The sequence below is a fragment of the Emydura macquarii genome, unplaced genomic scaffold (assembly GCF_026122565.2).
Source record: "Emydura macquarii macquarii isolate MOO-44397 ecotype Brisbane River unplaced genomic scaffold, CSIRO-AGI_Emac_v2 contig_2676, whole genome shotgun sequence".
Taxonomy (NCBI): domain Eukaryota; kingdom Metazoa; phylum Chordata; order Testudines; family Chelidae; genus Emydura; species Emydura macquarii.
In genome coordinates, this window is record NW_027132813.1 from 36,510,282 (window position 1) to 36,519,756 (window position 9,475).

At 40.6% G+C, this 9,475-nt stretch overlaps 1 long non-coding RNA gene across 1 annotated transcript; it reads left to right on the plus strand.

The window, feature by feature from the left end:
- Positions 1 to 6,500: 6,500 nt before the first annotated feature.
- On the plus strand, positions 6,501 to 9,216 carry LOC137164567 (uncharacterized). The gene is made up of 3 exons (XR_010923120.1): positions 6,501 to 6,633; positions 7,535 to 7,629; positions 8,095 to 9,216. It is a non-coding gene; the product is annotated as an uncharacterized lncRNA (long non-coding RNA).
- Positions 9,217 to 9,475: the final 259 nt, after the last annotated feature.

Sequence of the window (9,475 nt, forward strand, 5' to 3'; positions counted from 1 at the left end):
TGGCCTTCTACCTCGAGAGGACCAAGTCCTTCCGGAAGTCAACGCAGCTGTTCGTGGCTGTGGCGGACCGGATGAAAGGCTCACCTGTCTCCACCCAGTGCATCTCCACCTGGATCACCGCCTGCATCAGGACCTGTTATGAGCAGGCAAAGGTACCGCTTCCAGGGGCTGTAACGGCACACTCGACCAGGGCTCAGGCCTCGTCTGCGGCCTTCCTGGGAAGAGTGCCCCTGCAGGATATCTGCAGAGCAGCGACCTGGTCGACGGTGCATACCTTCACGTCCCACTACGCCATCGTACAACAGGCGAGAGAGGACGCAGGGTTTGGCAGAGCCATCCTGGCCAGGGCAGCGCAACGCTAACTCCTACCCACCTCCAGGTATGGCTATATAGTCACCTAAATGAGAATGGATATGAGCAATCACTCGAAGATAGAAAACAGGGTTACTTACCAGTAACTGTTGTTCTTTGAGATGTGTTGCTCATATCCATTCCGCACCCACCCTCCGTCCCCACTGTCGGAGTCGGCAGAAAGAAGGGACTGGGGGCCGGTGGGGTCGGCAGTGCCCTATGTACCGCGGCATAGGCGCGGGACTCCAGGGGGCACCTGAGCCGACCCTACCGGGACTGCTAAGGGCAAAAAAGTTCCGAGAAACTGTGCACGGAGCGCACACACACCTAAATGAGAATGGATATGAGCAACACATCTCGAAGAACAACAGTTACTGGTAAGTAACCCTGTTTTTTCATTGAAAGCCTAGTAACATTACTGTTGGGTTTTTCCTCCCAGGTGTCAGTGATGATTGCCTCCTTCAACACTTCATTCCTAGTTCTCTCAGCAGCTGTCTACCAGCCTGATGCTCTGAGTGAGAAAGTATTACCAGGGCCTTACAGATAAAAGAGCTCAAAATCAATCCATGTAATTTTTTGTTGCCAGTGGGTTGTCATGTGTGGCTTCTGTTTTTTATTCTACCAAAAGCTAATTGATTAATAATGGGTTCATTTGAGAGTAATACTTTATGTATAGGAATATTTGGATAAGAAAAGGTTTCAATCTGTCAGGCATATTTCATGCATTGTCTTTAAAGTGACCTGAAGTGCTGGTTTTAAATTAAAAAAAAAATCTAAAAGTTCTTGCCATTGTGCAATTGACCCAGTAGCTATATTTGTGTTATTTATAGGTTGTAATATATGAAGACAACAGGAAGAAAAGGGGTTATTGCACTGGCATCATAAATATCATTGACATTAACAACTGCCCACCAGCGTTTGACCCAGTGAATATGCTGTGTTACAGAAAATGCACCTGTCGGATTCATTGTTGGAAAAGACACTGCTGGGGACAGAGATGAGTGAGATAATGCCTTTGTTCTGTATATTCTGATAGGTAACGAGCGATTCTCTTATGGAAACAACTATCTAATTTTGATTCATGATGTTTAGTCTCCTGGGAGCATGAATAGCAATATATTGTAGTTCCTTATTATTTAATCCAAATATATATATATTTATATTTATTTTACTAATCTACAGCAGTACAGTCTTTTTATGATATTCAAACTGATTGAGTAGCAACTTCCGTGACTGTTGTTGGACCAACATTTTGCTCACTTTTAAATCAATTAAAAATTTTCATCCACTTTGAAAAAAACCTCTCTTCTGTGCTGAAAACTCATAACTGATCTGCCACATAAACGTCAATCAACATGATTCATTTTGGTAGAAAGAAGACTTTAATACATGCTGTGTCAACTTCTGCCTGTTGGAGAGAGGGATAGTGCTTGATTCGCCCCTGGCGGGAACTCTGGTATTCACACTTGTGCAGAATGGGTGTCAAATGTTACCAAATCTGAATTCTCTACTCAAACTTGTGGATTGCGAATGTTTTACACTCACTTTGAAAAGGTGTAAATGATACCACAAGTGAACCAGTCCTGAGTTCTTTTTCCTTGTTGGGTGAACAACGAGTGAACGTGTATTCAGCTTCTTTTTTCATATTGTCTCTTTATTTTCAATATGCACAAAATTCCTGCTATGGCATTGAACAAGTATGGGCAAAAAACAGTAAAAGCCACAGCAAAGATTCCTCTTATAGAGCAGCACCATGGCCAGATCAACTGCAAAAGAGCTCTGTTTTCAAGTTCCTAACCAGACTTCAGTTTCTCTGTTTTGCATAAATCATTCTGGAACTCATCGAGATTTTTTTGTAGCTTTTTCTGGCCATCAAAAAAAAAAAAATAAATTCCTCTTCTCCTGATGTGTGTGTTGTAGAATTATAGAAGATTAGGAACACAGGGTGTGTTGGGAAGATTAGGGTTGGCAGGGACCTCAGGAGGTCATCTAGTCCAACCTCCTGCTCAAAGCAGGACCAACCTCAATTAAATCATACCAGACAGGGGGCTCAGCTGCCTGGATTTAGAGTCAATATGAATTCAAAGATGCTCCCTCTTAACTACATGGGATGAGTGTAGACTCTGGCCACTAGCACTCCAGCAGTACAAAGAAGGTGAAAAGCTGGCTTAACCAGCTGCTTAGGAGTGTGATTAGGGAAAGAGGTATGGCTGGAGAACGGCTGTGCCCTAGTAATCCCTGGCTGCTGCAATGGCCTTTGGAAGCTGTTACAGTCAGCAAACTTAGAATGACACTGAGGCTGTAAGTTATTTCTTGAGACTAAGCAGTGAACAGCAAGCTGAAGGTCGTGGAACTGTAAAGGTGGCTTTTAGCCCTCTTTGTACCCTCTAGATCCACTGAGCTGCACTGGCCCAGAAGCGCTAGTTCTCAGGATTTGGCCCAAGGGCTCCAGTATATCGGTATTAACGGTCCAACAGCAGAGACCATTTATTGTCCTCACTTTAAGTGTCTTTAAGCATGGAGCTATTTAACCCTTCATTGAGCTAGGTGTATATATGCAATGTCTATTGACCTGTTCTCTTGGTTCCCATCACAGATATTAATTTCATTCATGTTATTTGTTTCATATCTTTACCATTTTTACTGCCCTACCTTTATTGTGCTAACAGAGGGTTGCTTTCAGGGCAAGAAATATGTTAACAGCTGACTGCAGAGTGTTGCTAGCTACCTACCTCTCAGACGGTGTTAATATATAACATTTCCTTGAATGTTCTACAGGTGGTGGGGGAAATATATTTGAAATAGATGAAGTACATGGGAACATTAAGATAAAGAATTCTCCAGACTATGAAACCCTGAATAGACACATCCTTAGAGTGAACACATGCAACAATAAATCTGCCCCCTTCTATCAGGTAAGAGAACATTTTTATAATAAATGGTAACATTATCTCTCAAAGCAAGTTTAGGCAACACGGGGTAGTGCTCTCCCCACTGCAAAATCTAGTGGAGCTGCTCCAGCACTAAAGCAGTTGGTGGGGTTGTGAGGCATTGAAAATGTTATGATCTTAAAGCAAAATATCTCCTGCTCCACCACTCACCACACGCCCTTGCCCTTCAAGGTTAAGCATTCTATGTCAACCTGTCAGAACACACACAAACTGGATAAACTTCTAATTATCATTGATACATTTTTTACTTGTATAGTAAATATGAAGGGGTCATGAAATTCTTTGACTTTGAATAAAGGATTGCCAGCCATCACTGGTGCTCTTTAAATCAAGATTGGCTATATTTCTAAAAGATCTGCTCTATGAATTATTTTGGGGCAGTTCTATGGCATGCGTTATACAGGAGGGCAGACTAGATGATTACAATGGTCCCTGGTGGCCTTGGAATCTATTAATCAGAAAGTCTGGAGGGTGGATGTGGCCAAAGGGATAGATTCTCCTCTCATACTTACTGTACTTGACACCAGTGTAACTGCAGTGACTTGAATGGAGTTACTCCTGATTTACACAGTGTTAAGTGGGAGATGAATCAGACCTTATCATTGACTCAAGTGTTTTAAGAGTTAATGTAAGGTACAGCTGTTTATAGTAGCACTGAAAGAAGCTGGCCACATATTCATGTTATGGGTCAGATTCTGCCACCTGTATTCATGCTGAGTGGTGCCTTACTCCACAACAAGTCCCATGGGGATGGATGGCAGAATCTGGCCCTACATTATTTCCCAGTCAATCTCTGCTGAGGGAGAGGATTTCTTGTCTGTTGCTATTAATCAGCATAGTAATTACACGATATTTTCATACCAGCAAATACTGCTTTCCAAATCAGTGAAAATTAATTTGCAGCAAATCTTTCCATTTCTATAGTATCTATTTTTAATTTTGAAAAGCTATAATATAAATATTTTTTTAAAAACAGCAACATTTTCCCTTTCACTCATCCCCATCTAGCATCTAAGGTGTTATGTGGGTCCCATAAACATGTCCTGTCATGTCTTATTCACTCAGAATGTTGTAGACCTTTCACAATGTAGAATCCGACAGCTCTTGTAAATGTGCTGTCTCTTCTCATATTCATGTCCTGTGTTGATCTCAGAGATAGGATTCAGTGAAGTGAATAAATGAATTAAAGCTGTGCTAATATTACACTACAGCGTTCTTTGGAGTTTAATTTGTGTTTACTGTTGCAAGCAAAGATAAATGAGTCATCTTAAATATTCTAAACGTATCTGAAATCATTTTGTTTTCCAGGCCACTGCTACAGTCACTGTTGTAGTGGCTGATGTGAATGATAATGCTCCAGAATTCACTCAGAACTCCTATTTTGCTGCGATAAACATGATTTATCCTGTAGCAGCTCATGTCATTACAGTGAAAGCCACAGACAAAGATTAGGTGATTGTGGGTTTTCAATTTTAACTCTTCTAAGATTTTCTCCACCCTAAAGGTAATATTTCCTTTCTGCAGATGTCAAATATCAACTGTAATAGAAAATTAGTAGCTGACGGTGCTGGGGACAGGGAATCAGGACTGACACTGACTCAGTCTGTAATTTTGGGCAAGTCATTTAATTGATCTGTACTTTAGTTTCCCCCTTTGCAATATATGTGTTTTACCTATCTCACAGAAGTGTTGTGAGGCTTAATTAATTAGTGTTTTTAAAGTTATTTGGACTCCTCACATGGTAGGTAATAGAAAAGTGAAAAATATTCTTATAGCTGGATTGAATATGGGGTATCTACTCATCAGACTCTCCAAAAGTATCCTCAAAATATTTTACTTTGCATACCCAACTACTGTTTTCTGTGTTGCTACTCCCAGGAACACTAGTCCTGAAAATAATATGTCTAAGAATAGCTTCATTTGATCTATGCATTTCTAAAGCACCTATCACTGGGCCCCATGAGTGATATTGACCAGTCAGCCAGCTCAGCATAGCAACATCACTCCTGAACATGCATACCTCTTTCAGAAGATGCAACTTCCAGAAGTGCCAGTGAAAGATCTTGGGGTTCATGGAGAGACCTGTTTGTAGCCTCGCAATGTGTTCTGCACTATACAGGATTTAATTAAATTAATGTATTTGTTTTTAAAAGGTCTGTTTTCTCAAAATGTGGCAAGACTAACAAATGTAAATGAAAAGCCAGCATTTTTTAACAATTCCTACTCTGTTCGGATCTTGAACTCGGTGCCATACAAATTCCCAGTTGTTAAAGTTCAGATAGAGTATATTTCTGCCCTTTCTGAGTATTTGAAGGCTTTTGAAAGACTTGGGCTCCATCCACGCTGGCCATTAAACTGAATTAGTGGAGCCATTTTTAAACATTTTTTAAAAATTTTGGGCCAGATCTGTATTGCATCTGAGATCTTACTCAATGCATGTGAAAGATGGGGGGCCATGAAGGAGCTGGCTTTAGTTCCCTGGTGCTGTGAGCTGGTCTAAACCTGCCCCATCCTTGGTGTGAGTTAGAGCAGCCTAAGGAGCCTGCTCTAACTTATGTCACTGGTGTGTGGTTCCTAAAGGACACCACACCAACTTAGAATCAACATAATTCCATCCAGAGGGTGGGCATGGACGCAAGAGCTGGTTCTGCAACTTTTTATCTCATGAGAGTTCCCCTTCATCAGGGAAATTTTCTGCTGGCCAGTTGCAGTACCACTGATATCTGTGCAGTTATCCACCAGGCCCAATGGGGAACATGTTGCAAAATGCACCTGCTCCACCATCACTGCTCCGCTCAACCCTAGTGCTGTCCCCTTGACTCTTATAGTGCCTACTCTATGGACATGTAGTTGTAGGGTCTTCAGTGGGAAGCATTTCATAGAGCCATTGTTTCCCCCTTCTATACCCTCAACCCAATTTTGATGGTTTCTGCCCCTCTCCACTCGTGTTAATGGAAGGGAGCACACAGATCTGTGCATTTAAAAATTATACAGACTGGTCCCAGGATGACAGGATTTTATAAATACCAATGGGGGAGAAAGCCACAGGCTCTGAAGAGCAGTTTACAGACCAAAAGCCACAGATTGAGGCTTCAGCTACATTATTGTTGCTTTTTCTTTTCTGAATCCAGCCCACAGACCCAGCTTCAGGAGAGAACGGATTTCTGCTCTATAGTTTGGTGGATCGTGAAACCAATGAATTTGACATTGATGAATATACAGATTTATGGGCAGATTTATGTCAGTGACAGGAAAGGTTGGATCATTTCCTTTGAAAGGCGAAGCTGCAGACCAAGCAGAGAAAGGACTCGTCACACAAGCAACAGTTAATGTAAGGGATAAGAAAATATATATGATTTATTCTTCTTTTTCTTCCATTTCAAAACTGTGTACAACCAAGGTTAGACTTTTGAAAGACTATCTCATTATTAATATATTAAGCAATGAAACTGTAGGATGTACCTATACAGAGTAGGTATAATGTTAAGACCTGCATGTGGGTTACTATGTTGTAAATTCTATTTAAAAACAAACAACCCACGTGATATGATTTATGTCTCCATTTGTTGGGATGAAAATTGACCTATGAATGTCCATAGGGCTGTTTAGACATATGGAACCAAATTAATCACTGCTGTAACTCAGTAGAGTTGCAGTGATTAATTTAGCCTACAACGCAGATCTCAAGCATCGCAACGAAAATTTAAATTTAAAGTTACAGTCATGTTATGCAGGACTATCTAGCTGCTGTGTTCACATTGAACTGGCTATATGCACATGCAGATATATGATTTTGCACATGCATACCTGGTATTTGCACAGATAAGTTAAGTGCAGACAAATGTTTGTTCGGACCTAATTTTGGAAGTCTGTCTACAAATGTGCATGCATGGATAGGGAATACCAGATGGAAGGAACTTTAGTTTTATCTTGTCTCTGCCCATTTTTTTCTCTAGACATTATCTGTAGACACAGCATAGTTCCGTGTTTCTTCAGATATAATTTAGTAGGTTCTTAAACCTTTTTGGAGTTGCCTGTAAAACTATCTTAACTTCTTACTTCCACTGAAGTAATGGAGAGGAAAAGTTCTGTGTATACTTGATGTCTTCTAATTTTTATCCCAACCCTCAGAAAGAGTATTTTGCAAGCCAGTCTTGGGAATGAAAAAAGTTACAAATGTGGGTAGGAAACATGAAATATAGATGTCATGTGATTAATTTATTATTTTATAGGTAACCATTGATCCCAGTTCCAGTGACAATATTGTGGTACTTATCCTTAGTCAGAAGATCAATATTGTTGAAAGAAACATTCCTGAATTAAAAAGGTATTTATGGAACTCTATAATTCATTCTGATATAATGCCCAAGGGCAGAATAAGGCAGGGTCCCATTAGGATCTGGATCTTGCAGTCTTAGGGGGGGGGGGGGGGGGGCAATATAGCTATGAGTCACTGAGAAACCAGGTCCTCTGCTGGTGTAAATCAGAGTAGCTCCAATTATTTAAATTTAGCTATGCCAATTTATGCATATTGAGGATTTGGCCCCAAGAGTCTAGGGCACTGGATAGGAAGACCACAGATTCTACTGGGTTTGAATGAACTAGAAGGAAGTCTCTCAGGTTGGTGAGAGGGTTAAGCAAAAATGATCAAGTCACCCATCTCCACTTTTTATAAAGAAAAAAGCAGGTAGTTAAGATGGTGACTAAGTAGTTTGCCTGTTTAGAACTTGTCTAATTCTGTACCTTCATGACTTTTTGTCTCATTTGTATTATTCGTTATTATTTCTTGCAGACTTGCTTTCTGACAGAAACAAATGATCGGACAGCTTTTTTCCTTAATACCTGATCCAACAATGCATAATAATGGGAAAGAACTGAAAGGAGTAAGGTTTGCAGAAGTGGCACTTATTTTGGAGCCAGAGACTGAACAAAATAACCCCGATCTTGACATTTTAATAGCAGCATTGACAGAGAGGGAGAATGAGGGAACTCGTATCTCCTCCTTATGAGAATCACATCATTTTCTCTTCAAGTCATTTTAAATATTTTTTATTCTAACAAAAATGGGAACATTGTCCAGATTTTGATTCCTATGTTTATGCTGTAAGAAATGGACTGAGAAGTAAATAAGTAATACAGAAGATTGCAGCTTCTGAAAATCAAGAATGTGCTTAGCAAAAGCACGTATGATTATACTTCAAACTCGTTTTCCTAAGAGCAATCATATTTTAAAACGTGATTAGTTTTTTGTGCTATTTCAGACATGCTAAGAAAATATTCTCCAACTGTGATGACTTTTCATCCATTAAGAAAAACATTTTCCCCTACTATCAAATTATTGTATATCCTTTTGCTTTTACCGATGCACAACAAATAAACATTGTCATCATTAAAATACTCAAAATTATAGGATTATATTTATATAGCACTGCGGGATGACAAAGGATTACAATACAGTATACAGAAAGCACTAAAATCCAGCCCCATCTAAATTAGGAAAGGAAGCAGCTAGCAAACTCCCAGTACTCTGCAATAATAGCAGAGAGAAGTGAAATTTTAGCCAAGGGCAATGCACCAAACTCTCTTATGAAAAGTGTTAAGGGAATTTTTATGTCCACAGAACAGATAAGGCCATTGGCCTAGAGCAGTGTTTCTCAACCTTTTAAGTAGCAAGTGCCCCCTAACTTCTGAAAATTTTAATAAATACCCCAACACTCAATTTTCCACTCTGAGAAATACAATCTTTTTCCCCTTTATCACTGGACTACTGTATTTCTCGTAAAGCAGGAGAGTTCTGCTATGCTGTGTGGCTGGGGCAGACCACAAAACCCCCTGCTGTTTCTCCCCTCCTTCCTCCATATAGGAGCAAAGGTCAATGCCAGCCAATCACTATGGCCTGATGGCGGGGTCATGTGCTGTTCTCCTCACACAGGTGAGAACTTGTGCGGTCTGAGCAGGCACTAACGGCCCAGAGTGGATAGCAGTGCTCCCCATGGGTGCGGACCTGGGGCAAATCACACTGTGTGGGCCCCTCTTAAGATTTTTATACTGGTAAAATCTGGGGCTGTCATAGCTGTTAATGTCACTGCTCAGCTAGAGCAGTGAAATTGAAAAGTAAACCTGTGGGTAGACCCCAGTTCCAGACTGGGCAAGCCGCTAGGCTCTCCGCCTGG